Genomic DNA, 24961 nt, shown 5'->3' on the forward strand with positions numbered 1-24961 from the left:
TGAGGAATTCGTGACCTTGCCTGCATGCTTGCAGGAAGACAGTGTTCCTTGGGATAAAATGCATGGCAAAACTAATAATTTTTAAATTGGAGTTAGTTATAGTAGGGATTTTTTTGCCAAGCTCATTATGTTCTGTTTCACATGCAAATCTCTCCTCTCATTTGATGAAAAGCACCAGTTTCTTTAACCTTCTTTTTAAGTAGGTATCTTCTCTCATTTCCCATATATATGTCATACCTGACCAGTGTTCATTGTTATTGCTAATGAAACATAATCATGATCATAGTAATAACCATCTTCATTTACACAGCACCACTGGCCAAGCCTCCCAAACAGTCAGGGAAGGAATTAGGTCTTCTCATTAGGAATCTAACAAACTGAAGGCGTGACAGGACACAGCATAATAACTATAATATGACCAGCCTGGAAAGTGAATAGGTAAGCAGTGTATGGTGATTAGTTCTAGAAAGCTCATCAAGAGGCATTTTTCAGGTTGTCCCCAGGAAAAGAGAGAGAGGCCATTGTCTGGCATCCTTGTGGCTGGGCCTTCAGCACTGAGAGTAGCTAAATGGCCAGCACCCCTGAATTTCAGGGGAAGCTGGATAGTAGCTGCTCTTTGAACTCTTCAGGCTGTTTGGGTGATCAAAGAACACAGCCACTGCTCTGGCAGGTAAATTCAGGAGCATGTGAAAGAGTTCTATTTATTTGTTTGGATTTTTAATGGTTCCCAGATAGGCTCAATGTCCCAAAATGACAGAGCAAAGGTTTTCAGTGAATATGAATGCTTCTCTCTGCTTTCATTCCCTCCTCTGCTCAGAGTGACCTTTTTTCTCCTACATGACACCTTCTGTACTCTTTGGTTGTTCAGCAAAGACGTTGCAGGCTTTATACAGACAGCTCAACCATTGTTACGGTCATTAAAAAGAGATTCCCATGCTGTCTTCTGCAATGCTTTAAGGCTATTTGCAAATTAAAGTCCGAGGAGAATGCAACAGGCTGCTTGCTCAGCAGCCTTAGTGGCAAGAAGCAAAGTGGAGCCTCCTCTGCCATGTCCGTGCCTTCTCTGCAGGAAGATATTTGCCTGGGGTGTGAGGCTGGGAGCCAGTCCACTTCCAGATTTCCATGGGCTCTGTGTCTCCTCCTTCTCTGCTTTGGCAGCTCTGGTGGTGCTGCTTTGTGCCCTCTGGGCACATGTAGCCGTGGGACAGGAGCTATGGAGACAATTAAGGAAGACACAGTAAATGAATAATGGGAATATGCTGCACCAAGGTTGGGGTCAGCTTCCCTTTGGTTCTTCAAAAGGCACCTTTTTCACTACCCAGATAATAACTGCAGCACTTCTGTCTTTCTTGCTCAAAGTCACCCCTTACCTCTCTGTTCTTCCCATCCCTTCCTGAGCCCATCCCCTTCCCAGAAATGCTGGCTCCCAGTGTTGCTCCCTGCCAGCATATTGCCTGTCTGCACATTTTTCTCTAGCTAGAGCCAAACTTATTATTCAATCAAAACTCAGCAGGAGTTTTGTTGAATTATTTTAAACTCACTGTGGCAAAAGCTGTGCCTTCCTATTCAACATTGAGATACCATGCATATTGATTGTGGCTGAGAGAGAATAAATGAATACATTCATATTGATTGCATTTGTTCTTACTCACTATTAGACTCACTACAGGGCCCTGGTAGATTTATGGCTTCCTTTTATGACTATTAGCAATAAATCCTTTTTTCCCCCTCCTTCTCCTCTTTAAGTAAGCTCATGTTCTGCAGAATGAATTTGAATGAAAAGAGTGGATTGTACAATGACTTGTAGGAAAGTTTCTTGAGCTGCCTTTAATTTCCCACTCACTTTGAAAAATCTCTTCTTGTCACATGTGAAATCCAAACATTCTTCCCGATGCTCTGGGCCCCCCAGACAAAAGTTTTGTGCACCAGTGTGCTTTTTCTAATGAGCATGCAATTTCTGCCCTAATATAATTATGACAGATATTACAACTGGGGACCAGACATGCAGAGCGATGCAGCTCTTCCAACCTGAGAAAACACAGAAAATTTGCATAATTCCAGGTACATATCGGAAAATTCAGAATTTTAAGCAATATGAGGTTGCTTATTATTTTCTTTTCCAGGGCTCTATTCTATATTCCATCTTTACTGCAGGGAATGGCATTGTGAAGCTTAGGCACACTGTGCAGACTTAATTTCCAGCCTTTTGGAGAGTGAGCATTTGGTTCATGAGCAGTAATTGAACAATCCAAGTGTATTGTACCTGTACTGCAGTATTAAATTGATGGCAGAGAGCTCTGAGCCCTAAGCAAGGCTGACATTTCTGTCTGTCAGCCACACACAACAGATTTGAACAGAATTGGCAAACTGGGGGGAGGAAGAAAGGGTGAGGAGGGTGACCCCCGCCCAAAGCAGAAAGGAGGCGGATGGACTGACAACAAAAATAGAAAGAGCTACAGTTTGTGGGACTGAGCAATGGCTCTGGAGAAAGAAACAGAAATATTACACAGTGCAAATATTGAGTGTACACAAATGAAAAAAAAAATAAAAAATAGGAGGAATAGATAAGGTGAAGAGAAAGTTCATACCCAGTATCATGCAAAAGACATCCTGCTGCTGACATCTGCTAGGCTCAGGAGGAGTCTCCCACAGAAAGATGGTAAAATCCCCTCACTCAACACATTTAAAAATAGACTAAACAAACCTCAGTGATCCAGACTCACCCCTTTACTCACATGGGCTGTAACTCACTCCAGCAGTCATTCTTCCAAAGCTGGGAACATTTGCAGAGTTAAGAGGATCTGAGCTGGATGCAAGGAAGAAATCCAGTGCTGGGCATCACAGCAGACATGGATTCAATGAAATATCAGGTTTTTTTCATGACCAGAGCACTGCCTGGGCACACTGCTGGCTGTATCCCTTCCTGAACTCTACGCAAAAAGTTAAAGCAAGACTTGTATTAACAGGCTTTGCAGGATCAGGCATACAGCAAAATATAGGAATGTTCTGTCTCACTTCAACCTCAGCTGAGCTCTGACAAATGCATGAACTAGCTTTCTTCCCTACACAGCGCTGAGTGATGACAGTATCTTTACAATCTTCAAGAGGAAGTTACCATTTGCTGATAAACATCTCCTCTCCAAATGTACTTAGTAAAAAGACACATTCTTTTGTATACATTTAATTACAGGAGAACAGATTTTGTCCAAATAATTAGGTAATTTAAACTGTGCAGTCTTTCTCAGAGAACTATATTTAACCTTCATTTGAATTTAATTTACACATCACAGTGCCCCTAAAGCAGTTCTGTAAGCCAAAACACTGATCAAATATTTTTTAAATGTCAAATGTTACTTAGTTGTGGATAGCGCTGAATTTGTTTTTAGAGATAACTTCTTTTGATCTGCTGCTATTTTTTGTCTTTCCCATTGTGATGTTCCTCTTCATCAGAGGTTTAATCCATACAACACTGGGGTTTATAGACAACTGAAGAATTCAAAGAAGATACGTGGGGGAGCCTTTCAAAAGTTTCATAGTATTAAACAAGATACAGATTAGTGTCTTTGTCACTTAAGCAATTGGAAGGAAAAAAAAAGTTATTTTTGAATTCAAGTATTATTAAAGGATTATAAAATATTTGCATGAAATAAGAGGAATGCTGTAAGGGATGATCTTACATCACTGATATAAAACTGCATAGTTTTATTGGCTTTAATGCACCATGTGCCTATTCTGATTTACACAGCTCAGGATCTGGCTCTATATATCTAAATATCTGTATCTATCTAAATATCTTGCACTGCAGGGACATGGATCGTTTTTCTCCTGATTTGCTCTTTCCTATTGTCTTGGACCTGTAAATTATACACATTAGGCCCACAAGCAGTGCAGTAAAAGTAAACAGCAAGAGATGGAGTCTTACAGTTTGAATGAATTATAACTCTAACTATGGTAGGTCTGACCTACATTAAACTAGTTTGCTAGGAGTGGCCTGTATTTGCCTCTAAGGTTCATTCTTAGTTAAAAAAATAAATGAATAAGAATGATTCAGAATGATCACCAGAGTGTTATCAGTGTCTTTGGAACAAACAAAAGCTGAGAGAGCCCCAGAGCTCAGCCATAAAAACAATAGAGCTGTTAGAATTTTCCTGCAGCAGCATCTCCCACTGGGTGACAGCAGTTGAAAGTACTTATGATGATTATGATTAATTTCATTAGTGCTCGATTCACTTTAATACTTTTCTCCCTCTATCTCTGAATGCAGATAATTTTTCCCTGCAAGTAAATCCAGGGTGACAGTTTAATAGGCTCAGACATGCTTAGATCCGAAATGAGACTGTAATATTAATATACTATTGACCAGTTATGGATTAAGCAAACTGAGGCCACACTTAAGTAAATGATTTCAGAGGGACAAGTTAATGTGCTAAGTGGTGAACAGGCAATGATTAAAAATATTTTTCATTTACTTGGAAATTAATAGGTTTCTTTAATTAATCTAATAAAGTCAGCCTATGGTATGTTACAAATTTGTTTTATGCTTAAAAAGAAGATGACAATTTGGTGAATCTGAAAATCCCAGGATTGCTTACAAAGGAAAGGAATCAGTCATAGATAAAGTCAGCCCCGCAGATGGCCAGAGCTTCCAACAGGACATCATCTTCCACAAGTACTGTTACATTTATTCACAATGTGAAGAGCATTATGAATCTAGAAATTAAAAAATAAATATTATCAAAAATCCTATCTATGAGTTTAAGATTCAACTAAGTGTCTTTGGGGATTATTGGTACCTAGCCACAACTGTATCTAGTCAAATAGCTCTTTTTCTTCCATCAGACTTGAATCTTTCTAATCCAATTGAAAAAGCAATTTAAAAAATTGACTACAACAAAATTTTTGCAAGAAAAGCAGCCTATATGCCAAGAAGTGTTAAAGTGTTGCAGAAGGAAAAGAGGCAATGGGATGATGAAATCAGCTAAAAACTTTGCATGAGTTTGATTTGCCCAGAAGATGCTCAGATAATATGGTTATGTGAGATGTATTAATAGCCCATCACCGCCAACTTTATGCTGGAGAGATTAATTTAAAAGATAGTGCCTCATTAATAGTCTTATGGTGGTTTGTATTGCAAAAGCACTGAGCCTCCATCTGTTGAATATTTTACATGTGTCAACATGGGATCATCCTGGCCCCAGAGCCATATAAACTCAGAAAATGGCTCCATTTGTGCCCTGGGTGCTGCACTTGGGGAGTCACACAGAGCTCACTACATGCTGAGACCACTGCTCTGAATCTGCTGTGATGATGGAGTGACCAAGGTTCAAGGTCTCACCCTGAACTCTCTGTTCATGTTCATGTTCTGCACTTTCACCTCACCTAGCCCAGCTGCAGTTCCTCTGCTGGAAAGCTGCACTATTTCCAGAGCAAAGGCAGGGCTAACCAGCCTGACTTCATCAAATCCCACACCGGTGACTACCTTCTCTTTAGCAAATCAAAACAGAAGGATTTGTTATCTTTTGACCCCTTTTCTCCCCATTCTATCATGCAATCATTCCCACTTTAATGATGTTTTCTAATCTGAGAGGGCTTCCATTGTACAGTTCTGAAAATCAGCAGCTCTTTTAACCACTTCAAGGCCCAACAAAAGGACAAAACAGGGGCTGAAGACTTCACCTTCTTAATATCTCCATTTTTAGGTTCTTTTCCTAATTACTCCAACACAGGAACATTTCTCTGTGGTTTTCCCAGCAGTTTTCACACCCATATAGCCAGGTGGGAGATGCCTCTTTTGTCTGTCCCAGCTGTTCCTCAGTGAAACACATGAGTTAAGGAAAATGGGTATCTTTCCCCAACTCTCTGTGGGAGAGTCACTATCAGCAATGTAAGACCAGCACATTTCCACTTCCCTGGCAGAGGCTGCCACATCCTCAGTGACCTGGCAGCAATGAGGGATGTCTGACAGAAGGATGCACTGGTGTGTACAATACAGATTTGTTGCAGGAGGGAAAGAAAAGGAGAAACAGACATTTGCCTCAGGTCTCCATGTTAGAAGTTCTTTCAGAACTAGGCTCTAGCTATTCTTTACACTCATCCCTCTTGCCCCAGGAACATTTGCTTTGGAAAGCTTTCAAAGTTTTCCTTCCAAGCTAGTTTAGAAAAAAAAATATATTGCTACCAGAGTTGAGAAAACTGTTTTGGACTCATTCCATTCACCATGTATGTGGATGTGTCTGTGTATGTTTGTGTGGTAGGCGGGGAGGGAGGAGAGGGAAGTGCTTTCAACTTGCCGATGGGTTTTCCAGTGGGTGGAAAAGGCATTTGGAATCCATGGAGCCAGGTTGGGTTACAACTGCTGAGGATCTGGGGCAGGCAGCTGCAGTGCTGTGCAGGGCTGTGGTTTGGGGAAACCTGAACAGAGCTGAACAGAAGGAAAAGCTGAAAGAGATGTTTGGTAGCCGGACCTGTTTCTTTCATGTGTGAAGGACAGCTGTGCAGCTGCGAGGAGCAATGCCTGGATCCTGCAAACCCATCGGATATGTGCAGTTTCTCTCTCTTTTGTGGGTCAGATCAGAGCGATTGCCTTCTCTGAATGCTTGCGGTGAGTTTTATCTGAGGTGTGTCTGCTCCTTTCCATTTGCAGCTGAGGGTGGCAAATAAAATGGCTAAATATTGCTGTAGGCAGTTCTGTCACCAAGTCTGGATTGAGGCAGCCTGGGAGAGGCCTTGAAAAGCCACTCTTCTGAAGCAGACCACTGGTAGACAAGGTTTGCTGCAGGCAGACTTTGCAAGTGTGCCCTCCCTTATGGAAAAAGGAAAAGAGAGAATCACAGTATGTTATTTCCTTCGTGTCTGAAATAAAGTGAAATTGAGCAGCTTTGCATTGCTGTGCATACAAACAGGGCTACAGTGAAGAGGGAGTATCATTAAAGTTAGCTTCATGGTAGTGATTCTTCAAGTCTTTTTCTTCAAATGGTTGCCTCCTGAATGAATTAAGATTGAAAGACATCACTTGACTGCCAGAAGCACAGAAGTCAATAAATTAGTGGCATGCAAAAGACTCATGAAGGGGAGACAACTCTTATTTCACCTTTTCTGGAATGGAGAAAATTCTGGATTAAAGTCCTAAGGAGAGATGTGGGACTTTAGGGGAAAAAAAAAACCAAAACAAAGTGAAAACTGTGTTAAATACCATTTCTCATTCCTTGTCATCCCATTTACCTCTCCTGAAAGCCGTGGTGGTATAATGAGGGAGAAAAGGTGAGACTGCAGGTTTTGTTGACAGCTCTGCTACTGAGGTACATATGGATTTCAACAAATCTTTATACTGAAGAGAATCTTTCCACAGAATTGGTATCTCTCTCTAAAACAGAGCTCTCCCTTTTCAATATAGCATTTATCTAGCATAGTTTCTGCATAACTATTCTTAGACACATCATGCCTCTTAGAATAAGTATGCGTCATTAAAGATATCACAAAGCTTATTATTGTCTTATAAAAGAAGTATGCAGACAATGAAAGCTGCAAATTTGGAATAAATAACTTCAAGTGATGATTTGGCCTTAACCATAAACCCTATATCCTTTGTTCAAATTTGGTCAAAAAGAAAAGACATGGCTTGTTCAGCCCCACCTGACATGGAAAGTTTCTCAGTTTCTCATCAGCCCAGGAATCCAGGCTTTAGTAATGCCTGGGATTTGATTATGCTCACATGACTTGTTTCTGAGAGAAGCTGGTAAACTTTGTTTTGCTTCAGTTATTGAATTCTAAGGCTATGAAAGGTCAGGACAAACCATCCATAAATGCAGCAGCGATTAAAACCTCACTTAGCTTATTGCACAGTATGTAATCGTTCATCCTATGTCACATAATAAAGTCTGATGGAGATAACTGCCTGGTGAGCCTTTCATTTAAAGGAACACTCATGCACTATACCTACTGCTACCTGCATGCACATCAGTGCTGTTTCTGTTAACATAATGGCTGTGCATTAAGCAGGGGATATATTAACCTGAATGGTGTCATGGTCTGTCACTCTGCTGCTGCTAACTTTGTCTTATAGTTCTCCTCAGGACAAAAAAAAAGAGCAAATAGTCTGTCTGATGATGATATCCTTAAAAGATGGCTGATGACACTGCCTTTGTGGCTTGCAGGTTCTCCTATTTGTGAGCAAAGCTGAGAAATGTCATCCAAGCATTTAGAGCTCCCATTTTCCTAACAGCTCAGCTTTCGATTACTGCCAAAAAATAGGAGCCAATTTTCCAAAGAGCTCCATATAGAGTGTTCCTGATGTAGCATTGGCTAGAAAACGTGGCTATGGTAATTGTGTTAGGAGCTATGCTGAATGGGTTTAGAAAAGCTGGGTGTGCCCAGAGCACTGCTGAAAGTCTGGCACTGTGACACTCCAGAGCTATCCCCACTAAAGCAGGTGTCACTACTGTACAATTCATTGTCTCTCCATGCCCTGGGTGCTTCCAGTAAAACCTGGCGCTGTATTTGCTCTCCACACACCCTCTGGAGCTGCCTGCCCTCTCCCAGGTGAACCAAATGCAGCTTCCCTGAGCCTTGAATTGCTAGACAGATCATCACAGCCATGATCTCTCTCTTCTCTTTGTGTCTTTAGCAAGACAGCCTATAAATGCAGAAGCTAAACTCTGCAGAAAGAAATCTGCCTCTTTTGTTCCCTGAAGTCCTGACTTAGTCTGCCACTCTGCCAAAGCCAGTTACCAGCATGGCAACTGATAAATACAGAACAGGCTGCTTTTCTCTCCTCACTGTATGTACCCTGAACCTGTTAATGTATCCTTTGCTGCTGAAAGCCCTCTGTTTAGATTAATTCTCTTAAATAGGCAGAGCTAAGAAGCTGCTACTGTGTGCCCACCTTTTAAAAGTTCACTCCCACTGCTTGCTTTGCAATCACCCCTTGTACTGCCAAAAACTGCAGGGCAGGGTACACAGGGAAAGGAAGCCAAAAGGGAAGCTGCCAGCACTGCCAAAGCAGCTCTCAGCCAGAAAACTGCTCTCCTTGCTGGGGTTGGAGCAGGGAAGCTGCTGTGTTAAACCCATTTTGACATTATGACTTATTAGTAATGTGTAATTAATAATTAAATGGCTGATGACTTGTCTCTAAAGTCTGACTTGGTTTGCTTTAAGCACTGTCCTCCTCAGAGTGCACCCCCTTTTATTCAGTATTCCCACGGAATTGTCTGCCTACAGCCTCCTTTCCTCCCTCCTCACAGGTGTGTACCAAGCCTGATATTCTGTGTAGTCTGGAAGAAGGCCTTTTGTCATCCTCAGTCAAACCCAATGAACCAGCAGATCTCCAACCAAACAGGTCAGAACCCACAATACCCTCAAAAAAATTGTATATGTTCTGCCAAGTCTTTTGTAGGTTATTTCTGCTGTACTCCAGAGTAAATGTGAGTACTGACACCCTGGCCAAGAGGATGGTGTCTACCTCCTGCCTGTGCCTGGTAGGAGTTACAAAAACACAGTCTTAGTTCCAAAATCCCCTACCCTGCAGGCCTCAGTTCAGCTAAGCATTCTCAAAACAAACCTACCACTCTGCTACAGAGAGCTGAAAATTCAAAACCACCTTTTCATAACATGCTGATGCTAGGAAACTTTGCAGGAGGGTATAAAACAGGTACAGGGCTCCTTGAAGAGCAAAGAAAGTACAACTCTGGGCAAGTGAGTAAGGCTGTCATAAGGGAGACAAAAGACTTCTACCTTGATCCTAGTCTCTAAAAAATTTAGGAAGCAGAGATGGAAGTCAGCTCCCCCTCTGCTTGCCCTGGCCCCTGGGTGCTGGACTTGGGTTTCCTCTGGCTTATCTGTGCCATGGCTTAATCACAGGGCAGGCAATATTTCTAAATATCCATTCTGATTCCTGTACCCCTAAATTCCCGATGTGGGTGTTTGAATAGGAGGAGGATTAAAATAATTAAGTCATGGAGACATCCAAACCCCAACACTGGGCAAGGTCTTTCTGCCTGTGAGAGCTGTAATGCCTTGAATACACCTCAGCTGACCTGGCTATTGTTTTCCCATTAATCCCATTTCTCTGGGCATTTTATCATGAAGCCCAGGTTCTTACCTTATTTTTAACCCAGAGCTACTGTTGGATGCTCTCTCTTTACCTTCAGTAGCCCTTGATGACTGCTGAGGTGAACAGCAGCTGTGCACAGAGCACGGGGGCAGCAGCTACAACTGTTATAAAAGGGTAGCTCGGGTGAGCGGCCGATGGCAAAGAGCAGCAGAGCATCTTTGAACTGCAGCTGGAGCCTGAAGGAAAGGTAAACCTGGAGTGGAAACAAAACCTGCAGTGGTGAACACACCACAGGAAAAGAACCTGCAAGATCTAATTAAGCTTAGGGGCCACAGAGAGATTCAGAGGAAGAACGGGCATCTGGGGAGAGGGAGTGTTGAAAAAGAAGATCAAGAAAATAATCAATTATTAGGAAGAAGCCTTGACTCATCAATTGCAACTTGTAGAGTTTAAACATCCCTCTCCATCACAAAAACAGAGGAAAACAGATCAGAGAGACTACTATTTTGGCAGCACCTGCTGTCTCTGAAGAGGCAGATGCTGCCAAAATATCAGTCTCTTATCCTGTTTCTTTTGTTATTCTGATGGTTTGAAATAAATCTGGGGTTTAACACAGGGTGCCCTTGCCAGGATTCTCTGCTGACCATTTCATGCAGCCTGGGTTTGCAATAACATTTTTTACCAAACTCCTTATTGCATAACCTGGCAAATGTCCTTATCTTCCACAACCGAGCTAAAGGATATGTACAAACATTTCTGGAGTTCAAAGTTGACATGAGCAAAAGAGATTGGCAGAATGTAGAGAACTGGCAGCAAACAATGTTTTTTTACCCCAAAACCTTCTCAGCACACTGTGTGGTGTGTTCAGGACCTGCATTCAGTGTGAGCACACTGCAAGGACACATCCCTCTGTCTGGGGATGTGTCCTTGCCTGAGTGACCGGAGCCTGCACGAGGAGCCCAGACAGGGCTGATGTTGGACAGAGGTTCCCCAGACTGCCTGAAATGAGCTCCTCCTTCTGTGCCTGCTTCCCAGGCTTGAAAAGGAGGCTGAAAACACAGACTGCTTTTCTAAAGTAATGTAATTGCTGAAAGCTTGGCTTAGAACCTTCTCAAATCCATGTATTTAAATACCGGGTTTTGTTTATATGATGTACAGCTGCAGAGACCTTTTTGTCATACAAGTAGGGACTCAGCTGGAGTAGGTAAACAGGTTACAGTAATTAGATTAGTGTAATATTTAACCTAAAATACTCCTTTCTGTTGAGCTGGGATACACCCCCAGAATGATCATTTGTGCAATTCAGAAATTTTCTGATTGTTCGAATTTGCCATGAAAGAACCTGGAAGTGGAGGTGAGTGAGGCAAGCATCACTGTAATTTGTATAAGTAGAAAAAAGTATTTTCTGTTGTTCTGAAAAGAATAAGAAATTCCTTGCCCTTTTTAGGTACAAAAGAAATCTCACATAGTTAATCTGAGACACTGTGGTATCATTTGAAACAGTGGATACTGAAGCAGACGTAATATTTGCACTAGGCTGTGAAATAAATAGGCATTTGAAACTGTGTTAGGATGTGAATTTCCATAGTGCCTTGAGGGATGTAATTTTTGCATTATGTGAGCAGTTTGGATGAGAAGACCACGCAGTGAAGCTGAACAGCTGTATCCTGCCCACACATTGTGAAGTGAGGGAGAGGCTGGAAGCCCGAGGGAATCCTCATAAGACACCGTGTCCCTGAAGTTTTTCAACAAAGAAGTTGTGTGGGGATGTGCTGTCTAGAAATGAGCTTAAGGGACTATTCCCCCTCCCTGCACCATGCAATGTATCATAAACATCAGCTTCTGTCTACATGCATTTGTTTATTTATTTTGACACAAAATACCGCCTGTTGCTTTGAAGTCCTGGGAATGATGGGTTTCACGCCTATTTCTTATCCAGCTTGGGTTTTACTGCTCAAGGTGTGACACCAGGCCAGGAGGCAGCAGTCTGATGGAGCTGTGCAGTGGTACCAGGTCCCTCCTGTCCCTCCTTGGGTGAGCTGGTGGGGAGCCAGCTCCCTGAGCCCCAGACTGACCAAACTGACCTCCTATTAACTTTTCTTCTTCATGGAAACCTCATGAAAAGGCAAGCAAAGTTTTACCAACCCTGGCACCTCTTAGAGCTTGGGATAGATTTGTCACTGTGCATCTGGCAGATGATTTGGGTTTAAGACTTTGAGGAGACCACACTGCACACTTTGTGTGCTGTTTGTGTAATAGGAGGATCATTTTTAAACTAGGTGATGGATAAGCTTCCTGCCATCTGCAAAGGCTACTTCTCTGTGGAAGAAACAACCATAACAGCAAAAACAACAAAAGACAAGATTCTCTGAATTATTTAGACTTGCCAAAGGTGTTGAGATAGGAGCTAATTAAAAAAAAAAAAACAAATAAAAAACCTATCTGCAATGCAATGCCATAAAAGAATAATAAAATTCAAATCTCATTTGTTCCACTTCATGTTCCTCGTATGCATAGACCTCTATAAAAGGCAGCATCTGTGTTCACATTGTATGCTGAAAAGATATCACACAACGACTAATTCAATTGACATTTTTAACTGTTCATTGTACCATATATTTCCATTTACTAGATTCTTTAAGTCCTTTTAAGTGCATCATGTATGGAACAGGATAAAATAAGATAGAGCCATTTACTTCCATAATGAGATTGGTGGTGGGAAATGACAGCATTGAGCTGTCAATTTGAGCACCAGCCTTACTTGCAGGATTTAAAATAGTGTTTGAAGCTTTTCTACCAGCCAGTGACTGTATTTATGTTGCGCTACTTATGTGGATTTGTGTTGCAAAGGAAGGAATGATGGAGTATGATCTCATTTAAACCAACAATTTAGAGATCTCTCATCTGTTATGATTTAAAATGAGATATATTATAACATCAACAGTGCCCACAACTAATAATAATGTATTTAACTTTGGTGACAAAACCTAGTTTTTATTTTAATTTTCAGTTGGAGGTGCTCAAGGGTGGTTTTAAAATGCCAAGATGCTTATCAAATGCAAATAAGAGTTCTGGGTTCCTTTTTCACTGTTGGGGTTTTTTTGCTGCTGTTTTTTCTGAGTTTTGGGGGGAGGCGGTTATGCTTATAGCTACAAGGCAATCTTTTCTTCTGAGTGTTGTTCCACATGGCAAATTCACAATGAAATCAATAGGAATGATTGGTTTTTAGATCCACTGTAGGATTGGCTACCAGCATACAAATGAAGCTGGAGAGCAAAGTCACCTGAGCTCTCTTACAAGGGTGAGATGCAAACACACAAGGCTCAGAAGTGGCCTCACTGTCTCCTTTTCTTTTTCTCTGTTGCCCCTAGGCAAAAGGAGGAAAAACTTCCAGCAATACCTGCAGCTTGGGGCCAGCCCAGGTTTTACAGCCTGGTGTGACAGCGTGGAACGAAAGGTTTTCAAAGAAACCTTTTGTCACCCTTGAAAGAAGAGGAGGCTTTATAGTAAATGCAGTGATTTTATGGGCAGAAAAAAAATGCTGTAACATTTTTTGTGGTGAAAATAGAAGTGATTTTTGCTTTTAGATTTACTTTTTTCACTTAATAATGAGTGCATCTTTCCCCCTTGCTGCGTTTTCAAAAGTCTTTTTCTATTCTCCCAAAACAGGGGCAGATTTCAAAAACAAACAAGCAACCCAGAAAGTAAATTTGAAAGATGCTCACACTCCTCTGCTTAAGCCTGAGGTGAACTGAAGGAGGGAAATAAAAGTACCCAGAGTGTCTCTGCAGTGGTGCTGGAGCACAGGGAAGAGCTCATGTGTTATGGGCAGAGGCTGAGGCTCCCTCCGAGTGCCTTTGGGAGCTGATGGAGAATTGGTTGGCAGAGCTGTGGCTCTCTGCTTTTTCTTGGGGACTTTGGGAATGACCTCAGTCTTTGCTGTCTGCCTGGCAGAACAGGTCTCTGCATCTATTACTGAACCTGAATCATATTAAACCTGATATAAGTGATCCTAATAGTCTTTTCTGGCCCAAGAATCTGTGAAATGTATTAATCTCTGCAAGATGAAATAATATTTTCTGGACTAATATATTAATGACTCTTTCTTTAAATATTTTAATACCTAAAACTGGCAGTCTCTGTCAGTTTCATTTAAAATAATAATAATAATAATAATAATAATAATAATAATAATAATAATAATAATAATAGTAATGTGTATATTCAATCTATACAGAAGACCACTCTTAGGGAGTTTTTCTCTCTCCTCCTTTTTCCCTTCACCCTCCTGGGACTCACCAGCTCAGCTGGCCATGATTTTTGGTAGTTGTTGGATTCTGTTAGCTAGCACTGCAGGCCTTTGAACCTCTGTATGCATAAACTAGCTTCTCAGGCACTTAGCTTCTCATGATTATTTCTGGGGGAAGGTGAATCGCTCCTTCTCAAAGATGCAGCTGTTGGCCAAAGAATATTCCATTAAATTTACTTAACACTAAGCCATTACTACAGTTCTTGGCAAGCCTCTTTCCTTCTAAATCAATTATATTTGACTTGTACAGTGAAACTATGAGGAATGAACAAGCACATTTGCAATCCCCACCAGCAGTGAAACCACCACAAGGTAAACACACATAAATGTACACAAACACACACAGGCACACACACACACACACTGCTTCTTGCCAAAACAAAGGAAGCTTATCCTGAGCTGAATATCAAATCAAACTGAAAACAGTTTTAACTTCATTAAGTCCGGCCTCTTGCTTATTGGGATTTGCCAGCCTCTGGCAGACCCAGATGCAGATCTGGAGATACTAGAAAAGCTGAACTCATGCTTCTAAAGTCCAGAAATAAGCTGGAAATAAAAGTAATAATGCCTGAAAACCCATTTTTCTTGGGTTTCCAGATTAGTTTTAGCAATGCTTAGAGAGCTGAATGACAACCCAGGAATAAACAGCCCACATTTGGGGTGCCTTTTTGATCTTCCCACTGCTGCAAGTGACTTTGGCATCCCAGCCCAACTGATCAGAGGACAACAAGCAGTTCTTGAGGTTTCAAGGCCTGTTTTCTTTCCACATTAGAGCAAAGAAAAATAAAGTAGAGGTGAGTTGGAGGAGGGCTGTGAATATGTCTGAGTGATATGAAAGGATCAGATGAAGGAAGGAAAGTGGGTGGGAGAGAAGAGCACCTGGATCATGCTCTGCCCTACCAAGTGCAGGTGGCCCCACATTTGCTCCTGAAGGAGAGACCCACACCCTGGCCTGCTGACAAGCACTCAGTCCACTCTGGACTTGGTCACTTTCCAAGGCATGCTTTGGTGGTAACTTTTCACCAGACATAATTACAGGTCCCACAGCACGTGTGATGGATACCACTATAAAACTGTCTGAGATTGCTGCCTTTGGGGTTTTTTCTTTCTGTGTTATCCACCCTTCTGTCCTGAGTGATACACTGTCATGCAGAGCTCAGAGGTGATTTTCTTTCAGAAGCCATTACAGTGACACACCACTCACCAGAGAATGACAAGCACTTTTATTTCACTCTTGTTCTTGGAATCACCGTGAGTCTCTTCTTCTCTTTTGCCCCCTTTAGTCAATCATAACTTTCCATGGGATTGTGTACACTGAGTCAGGATTCCAGATCTCAACTTTTGTGCTCATGCTAACAGCTAACACACATTATACATTGTTTACATATATAATGGGATTTTTATGTTACATGAAATGACTTCAAATTACTTACTAATTACTTCAGCAGGGTTGATTAAATATTGGTCTTCCTCCCAAGTTTTAATTCTTCTCCTCCTGATGGTCCAGCTGTGACTGAATGCTGCAGGTTCTGATTCCCTCAGACAGGGGAGAGTTTTGAACTCAGGTCCTCTGTGTTGCATTTAGCTGGTGTTTTAACCTGTAAGATAGAGAACAAGAGGAGGATGGTATTTCCTTATGGCTGCACAGATAAATCCCTCTACCCCTGACAGCATACTGCCTTTTGTGTTCCTCTTTCTTTGTCATCTGAGTCTCCACATCCATTTTGGGTAGAGGGCTAAGACAGGGCATGTGAAGTGGGTGAGTGACTAAAATCTTAAACTGTTCCTTGTTTGTCACTGTGTATATATATTTTGTCTGATTCTCCATCCGTAGCAGACCTGCTGGGGTGGGTAGAGAAGAGGGACTGGTGGGAGAGAGGGCTCTCTGCATTTACACTTCTCAGGAAACAAAACAAAACCCAAGAGGGTCTCATTGGTGTGTACCTGATTGTAACCTGCAAGCATAGCAATGGGGTTGACTGATCTCAAATCCAGTTACATGTCTCCCCAGAAATCTAGAAGACTGAGGAAAATATTATTAGTTACGAACAGAAATAGCAGCAGGCAGATTATCTTTTGACAAACAATGATTTCATGCTTTGTTGAAGCAAAAGAAAAGAAAAAAAATGGAAGTGAAAGTACAGGGAGGAAGAATAAAAATGCCAAGTTAAGGTTGAGGAAATGCTATAAATTAACAAAATACCAATCAAAAGCATTAGTAATTGGCAGACTTTAGGAAGCCACTGGTACTTAGATGCTAGAACACTGTTTTAGGGAGCTGCTGACAGCTAAGCTTTTCCAGATGTCAGGGAGTTCCCATGCTTTATATTTCTGCAGGGACACAGGGGTTGGTCACTATTTTTTCCTGTCTCATCATTAGTTGGTGGTAGATAGCCCAGAGCTGCCCCCTGAGCTGGTGTGGTGTGAGCCTCACATCCCAGGAAAGAAAAGCCACCAGCACCAAGCTGGTGCTGTCCTCTTGACAGGAGCAAACCAAGCCAAGACAGATTCAGACTTGGCACAAACAACTGCCCTTTTCTGCCCCACCTTGGCCTTAGGCTCAGGGGAGTTTGGGTCTGGCAGCTCACCAAGAGGGAGCAGGATGGCTGGAAAATGCTTTTGAAAGCTGAAAGTTAAAATCTGACAGTGAAAGTCCTGTTATTCTTGCCTGACTTGTGGCTTGTGAATGGCTCAATGTCCCATCCAGCCCTTTTCACTGCAGCTCAAAATAGCACAGGCAAGTCTGCTAATAGTTTTGATAGCAACAATTTTCAAAGCCTCAGCCACAATACAAACTGAGGGCCTGATCCAGAGATAATTGAAGTGTTTCCCTGAATTGAATCTGAGCCTAAAATGGCACAACCAGAAAGGGAGAAATAAACTCTACAGAAGTGAATAGAAATATACTTGAAGATGAATTCTGGAGGCAGCTCAGTGCAGCTGTCACTGTGTGTGGCTTTCCCTGCCTTTGGCAAGGCGGCTGCAGCTCTGAGAGCACCAAGGCTGAGCTCTTGTGGCATGAGAGGCTTTCTCTACACTGCCCCATCTCCTCAGCAGAGGTGAGCACCAGCAGCTCCACGCACATTCCCACTGCCCCACCACAGTGACAGCTTTCAGGGAGGTGCAGCCGTGCTCAGAGAGCAGAAATCTATCTTTGCACCTCTTGTAAAATTGCTGCCCCTTTGCCTGTCTGCTTGCTTAATGGCTTTGTCCCCCTGCTGTCAGTAGGTACAGCAGTGAGCAAATTTTGGGATTGCTGCTAACTCAGATTACCTGCTTATTTTTCCCACCAGGCTCAGAAAGTTGATTAATTTTAGATGGACTAAGGCTGATTCAAAGCCTGCTGAAATCTGTAATAAATCACTAAAATGAAAATATAATTTTACTTATAACAACGGCAAAATGCCCTTTGACATCTGTAGACAGGCTAAAATTCCACTTCAAGTACATGCATGCTGAACCACAGTTAATGAAACATATTCTTTAGCAGTTAAAAAAAAAAACAAACCAAAAAACATCAAGAAGGGTGAAAAAAACGTTTTTGTAAAAAAAAAATTAAGCAGATGTCAATTGTTCCTGCATTATATTTATAGTCTTTATGCAGGATAACTTCCCTTACTTAACACAAGAGAGAATCCCAGTACATTTTATTACCTGGACAATTAAGTTTGCATATCATCAACATGGAAGCACCTGATTTTAGGATGCTGGGGAAAACAGTCAACACAGATTTTACATTTCTGCATCTGTAATGTTAGACCTTTGAATGTTCTCTGCTCCCAGTATAGAGTGGGTTTGCAGGGTTGAAGATGCTCAGTTTGTGAGAAGGCTGGGGGTAGGGGATGCCTGTGAATGTGTGGGGACACCTTTGTCCCATTTGCACTTCCATTTATGCAGCAGATGATGAGTCATATTGTATAATTACACAGATAGAAAGTTATTTGATGTTTAATTTTGCCTAGACAAACGTTAGTTGCTTCCTAAGCAGTATTTTCTCCCTATCAGTATCTTCCTAATAGCTGTGGATTTTTAATTACTGATAATTAGTATTTACATGGAGCCTTCAGCAAACAATTCCTGAAGTACTTGTAGTAATTACATATGTAAATTGTTATGAAAGAAAAATGTTTACAGCTTGACAAAAGTAAAGCTGGGGAAGTGGGCAGAAACAGAGGCATCAAGTTTTAATGTTTAAAAATGAGGCAGAGGTAAGACAAAGTTCCATGTTTTTCTACACTGTCAGATAGAACCAAGCAATCAGGAATTTCTGTGTGACTTTTTTTTTTTTTTAAATAAGAACAGAAATGAGAGCAACTTTGGTTGATTATTATTTATTGATACAGAAAGAGTTGAAAAATACCTTTTCTTTCTGAGCAGTCCAGGAGATGAGTTGAAGGAAAGGTCTTGCTAAGACAATGGGCTCTGTGTGATACTGTCAGAGAGCAGATGGGTTTACAAAACAAGAGACAGATGAAACAGAGCTGAGAAATTTCTGCAGATCTCTCAGTTAAGAACCCCTGGGCAATGCTGAGCTCCTGAAGTCCTTTCTCAGATTTTGGAAGGGCTGCATGTCAGAAATATCAATCACAGACCGAGTTCAGATGGATAAAGGGAGATAACAGACTTACAGCACATGTGTGGAAGGAGATACAACCCTCTTTCTGTGCTGCCTGCATAATTCTTGCCTATCACATCTGGCTCTTTCTTCAGCCACAGCTCTGAGACTCAGACCCACAGCAGCATCTGTGACCCCTAAATCTCTGCACGCCTCTTGGAGCTCTGATTGTTTCTGTTACTGAGCCCTTCTGGGCTCACACAAGAAGGCTAATTTTTTTCTTGTAAGAAAGGGAAATTAGGTTTCATTACTTATTACAGAGATAAAAGCTCAAGTTTTTTTCTCCTTGTGAATGTTTTAGGAACCTGCTGAGCTGATCAGCTCTGTCGTCTGATGAGCACTCTGCGGTGACATGAAGAGTAGATGAATTAAAGGCTTTGTCTCCTGCTTGTTCTTATTCTCTCTTTTTAACATCCTAAAAGTCCACTAGGGACAGTCCAGCCCAGGTCTCCCCAGTGACATTTCCCTTGTCAACAACTGCCCAGGAGCAACCCATATGATCCCCCCCTAGATCATATATTCCATTAGTATAAATTATTAAAATGAAATATTTTACAAGTGGCTACAGACCTATTCTGAATTAATCCCTTTATTCCATTATGAGACAATAAACCTTTACATTTCTGTGAGCTCTTGTCAGACATTCTGCTTCACTCAGGAATAAATATATTCAAAGGTTGGGAGGCTCTTCCTCTATCCCACTACATTCATATTAATCAGTCTGGCCAGCATGTAACTCTGCAGATAGTAATCATCAGATGTTCCTTCCCAGAGAAATTTGGTTTACAACTCCACAGGCAGCACAGATCACATTAGGCTCAGGCCCTGGTCTTCTCCAAGGAGGTCTAAGTGCTCTGGCAGGACAAGCTGGACCTGCAGCTGAACTGCACATAACTTCACAGAAAATAATTTGTTGTTGCCTGATTGGTGCCTGTTACATCTGCAGTGGGAGCTGATTAATCCAAAAGCCATGCCAGGCTTCTCAAAAGTGTGATCAGAGCTAGGCTAATCTCTCTGGCAAAAGCCTGGCAGATTGAGACTGAGCACCGAGCTGAAGCTGTGCCTCTGGATTCCCTAAGCCATGGGATTGCTTTCTTCCATTGTTATACTTGGATGGCCAGTATTGATTGCTGCTGAAAAGAGCCAGGAAAGTGATGAACCAGCTCTACTTCATTTTATATTTTTAAAATATATAATTTTTATCTATTTAATTTTATAAATGAAACATTTTTCAAACATTTTATGCAAGTATTCTTGTTTACTTTTGGGACACAAAATAACAACATAGATGCAAGGAGGATCTTAGAGCTAAAACAGGAATATATGGATTTAGAAAGAAATCTCAGTGAGTAAATTCTAAATTGAGGCTGTTAAAGGACATGTTTTCAGGGAAGTCTCGTGTCAGGAGTGTGTGCTGTGTGTGTGGATACTTGCTTGGAATGGATTCAGTGGCAGGGTCCAGATTCATCAGGGATAAAGGGTCTCCCTCTCAAGTCTTCAAAGCAGTTTTACAAAATCAAAGGCTTTCAAATTTAAGTGAAGGCATATTATCCAATTGCCCATACAGCTTTAACCTCATGCTCATTTTGAGATGATACATGCTTTCCTTAGAACTATTTTATTCAGAAGAAAAAATTGTGGGAGCACAGAAATCTGTTTCCTAATGTTTGAGTGCCATCTAAATTAGTCTTCTTTTGCACAGTTCTGAGTATATGCCACTGTAATTATTCAAGCTTTTTTTTTAACAATGGGAGACTACCACTGGTAGCAATGTGCATGTAGTGAGCTGATGAAGTATGAGCTTAATAATTCTTTTTCTCTGTTGAGTACAAAGAAGGTACAGAAGCCTTTTCCTGGACTTTGAATCCTATCATCTCAGGACTACGGTGAAACATCTGCATAGTTCTGCTACTGTGCACACCTAGATGCATCACAGCTTGGATGAAAGGAAAATTTGGGCACCTGCCTCCTACCCAGTTTGATTATACTGAGGGTTGTTAGATTATACTGGGGGCTCCTGAGTTGCCCTAGGACTGTAACCCAAACCATAACCAAGCCATAGCACATCACCTGGTGGGGTTTTGCTGATGACAGCACAGGTGTGAGGTGATTACAGAGTTACTGGAGTACATCTGCCTGCTAAAACATCTTCCTGCAGGCTGTGCTGTTCAGTTATTTCCCTCCTACCCACCTTGTGAGCTTGGAAAAGAGGGAAGACACCGGGAAGTCTTATTTGCAGACCTGAGACAACAAAATAATGGAAAGAGAATAGAAGATTTTAAATTTCTTCTTACCATTTTATATCCAGCCCTGGCTCACCAGGGCCTCACACCACTTGGTTCTGCCACTGGGATGTGGCATCACACTTCACCCAGAGCTCTGTCTCCTGTTCTCCTGCTCTTTATCACTGACACCACTACAGACCCTGGTGTAGCTTTATCTTTCTGCAGCAGGGTTCAGTACTGAGCCTTGGGCTAAGATTTCCAAAGCCAGCTAATAATGAATGTCTTAATTTGGTAAAGTGTGGAGGAGAAATAAAGGAAAGTTCACTTCAGAAAATGCTGAGTAACATGACCCTTAGAAGACATGAAGCAGGAGCACAACGAGCACCTTGTCAATGTGCATCATGTCATCCTGATGTATAAGAAATTATTGTATTGATTTAAACAGAATAAATCTATTGGTCATTTTCACCCTTGTCCCAACAGTTATTTACTGCAGTTTGTCAGCTACTAGCAAAATAAAAGCATATGTAAACACATAATGCTCAGTGGCCCCTTGTCAGCCTGTCATCCTTGAACAGTTGTTGAATAGTTCATCTTACAGCATTTTAACTTTCTGTGGCAAAAAGAAAATGTTCCTGGACCTGACACCAGAAACAGTACATGAAAAAATGGAAAACAAGTTCTCCATTCCTCCAAAGTGTGACTTTACATCTTACTGATGTAAATTTTTAGAGACTTGATAGGTTTTTAATGTAGTACCTGATGTCAAAAGAGAGTTTATAGAAAGTATTTTCATTAACAAGCTCTTAATCCTATTCCCTTTCAGCAGATCCCTGCTCTTAGGGCTCTCTTCATTGTAAATTTTCTCCAGTCAGCCTACTCAGCTTCCAAGCAGTGACAGTATTTCTTTTTCTCAGATTAAAGTATTGATAATCAAATCAGCATTTAGATAATAGAGCCCTTAATGTTCTGAGCAATTTTAGACAGCTGAGGCAAATTTTGCCATCAAGAGCCATGATTCCTTACAGTAGCAAACAATACATCTGGGTTTGAATTAAAATAAGGCCTGTCTTTGGTGTGGGGTAGGAATGTAGGCAGCCAGATAATTGAAATCTCCTCCAATGGAAGGGAAACAACGCTTTTTTAAACCAAGATAATTTCATTTAAAAAAAAAAAAGGAGGGGAAAACTCTCTCTGAGAGGGTGTTGGTTGTATATTCAATCATTTTCCATGAATGGTTTGTCTCTTGTCATATTTACACACAAGTGGAACTCAAATGCATGTCAGCGATAGAAGAGTAATCAGGAGAGTAGTGCACCTCCTTTATACTGAGCACCATAAATCTCACTGTGTGCCATTATTGGTGTAAATGGAACAGATGTATTGATTATTTGCACCTTTGTTCTGACTGGAATATTTACTGCAGTCCTCTGGCTGCTACCAAAAAATGTATGTGATAAATTAAGATTACGGTTCCGTTCTATCTAGCAAGTGATTGCTTCTGTGGAAAACAGAAATAACCATCAGAGCTATAAACAGATTATTATGGATGAGTCAAAATTACATTTAACTCATTTTTACTAGCCTGATTATACAAAACTTATTGGAGAAGAATTATTCCCCAATAGGACTATTTTTTTCCTGATAAGACAGGCATTGCCAATTAGTGTTTACTAGGATTTAGTCTATGAAGATTAAGAGATGCTTAAATAAAGTGCACTGAAGTAAATTCTCAGCAGTTCCTTTTACTAACAGAAACACCATATATATGTGTTTCATATATATATATATATATATACATACATATATTTAGATATATGTACCTCTGTGTGTGTAATTATACAAGAAAAATGAAAGTTTTCTTTCATTACCCATGTGTGCATGCATATCAATTATCAGGATGCTTCCTATGTGATGGACTACATTTACATGGTGATTGGAAGCAGAACAACTGCATAGCTGAAGGCTTCCTGACACCATAAGAAAAACTGAACTTGCAACTTTAGGCTGGAGCAGAGGATCTTGCCTCTTCTAGCAGGGGAGAAATTGGGAAGATAAAGAGGTGAAGCAGTGCTAGAGGGCTGTGGAGGAACTTTAGTGCTGTTTATCTAAGTGCATCACTGCTTCTCTGTGTGTTGGGGGAGTGGGGAGAGGAGGAGGTGACTATTTCCTCTTGGGGCACCATGGCTGCTTTGCCACCTTCTGCACTGAGACACCCCCAGATCACTTGGCCTCTTCCCACAACTAGTCCAGGTGCAGAAAATCTGTCAGTTTTTCATCTGTATCAACTGCTTCTGGCATTTCCAGCTCTTGACACAATTTCATACAGACCAAACATTTAAAACAAATATACCATTGCTTACATTCTCCTTTTCACAACTCTATCCTAAATTTATCTTGAATATTCTGAGTAATACCTTCAAACTTTCCAGGATCAGAAATAAAATTATGGGCAGGGGAGGTTTCTAATTGTGAAATATAACTGCTTTTACCTGGTCTTGGGAGGATGCATAAGGTGGTCACAGTCAGAACTGCAAGTGTCGTGTACAAAGTCTGGCTGTGCTGCAGAAAAGTAGAAATAAATAAACCTTACCAAACTGTTTTTGCAAATGAAGCCATACACTTGTCAAAACCTGGTTCTTGGGAAGACAGAGGCAGAGGATACAGGTATTCTCCATCTCACCTCAGTGAACTGGAATTCCCATGTTGCATTCCTGTCTGTGTGCAGGACAAACAAACCTGGCATATATCTGATCACACCATGTGGCCACCAGCAGCACCTGTAGTGCTGATATTTTGAGACAGGGATTGGAAAATGACCTGGGTTTATCTGCTCTGAATACTGGATCATAATTTCAACATGGATTTTGAAAGTGTCTAAAAGGCAGATGTCAAAGAAAGAGGGGATTAAAATGAACATTTATTTTGTCAAATACGAGCTCGTACAAGACTAGTCAATGACTTTCTCTGTTAAAATATTATTGTACATCTTGTCTGTCTTGAATCTGGAATCCCACATGTACCATTGTGTGGGACATATAGATTCATGAACATGATGGGGATTCACAGGGAAAAAACAGAGAGCAACAGAGAGGGTTAAAGAAGAAATATAAAGCTGAAGAAGATTCATTAGCAGAGTTCCTCAAGGATAAAGTCTGGCACTAATTCTGCTCACTATTTTCATTAACAAGCTTGGGAGGACTATTAGGAAATTAACTAATATCAACCAACTTACTGATGCCAAGGTGCTGGGAGGCACTTTTAGTGGAAAGAAGGAGTGAATTGGCATGCAGAAACTGGACTGACCTCAGAATTACATCCATGGGCTTGAAATCAAGGTCATGCTAAGGTAATAGTAATTCTGCTGCACATTAGGAGTTAGTAATTTGGAAATAACTGTGGGGCAAAAAAGAAGATTGCAGAATATTACCCTAATGCAGCAGTAGGGTGGTCAAATTCACTGTAAATATATAAGGGCAGAAATGTTTCTAACAGTGAGAGGGAAGCACAAGCAGATATGTGCAAAACCCTTGTGCATTGTATGCTCACCATAAGGAGAGATGATTTCTGACTGCTGTAGGGACAGGGGAGGCAGGCAGCAGGGCTGGGAAAAGCGGCACCTTCTTCATAGCAGGAGACCAAAACACTTGGATTGTTTATCTTAGTGACACAAAGAGTGGTGCAGATGCATTTATGGATTCAGCATGAGGAGGAAAAACCTCTTTTCAAGATGAAGGAGCTTCTTGGGATAAGACACATGGGAT

The 24961-nt window shown here is 41.2% G+C and overlaps 1 long non-coding RNA gene across 1 annotated transcript in view; it reads left to right on the top strand.

Annotated features, from left to right (window-relative positions):
- The first annotated feature begins 6288 nt into the window (after positions 1-6288).
- Positions 6289-24961, top strand: part of LOC147652731 (uncharacterized) — a 72608-nt gene continuing 53935 nt past the window's right edge. The window contains exons 1-2 of the long non-coding RNA XR_015288289.1: positions 6289-6601; positions 9240-9334. This is a non-coding gene — a long non-coding RNA (uncharacterized LOC147652731). The remainder of the gene's footprint in view (positions 6602-9239; positions 9335-24961) is intronic.

The sequence above is a fragment of the Cyanistes caeruleus genome, chromosome 6 (genome assembly GCF_971803275.1).
Source record: "Cyanistes caeruleus chromosome 6, bCyaCae1.hap1.1, whole genome shotgun sequence".
Lineage (NCBI taxonomy): Eukaryota > Metazoa > Chordata > Aves > Passeriformes > Paridae > Cyanistes > Cyanistes caeruleus.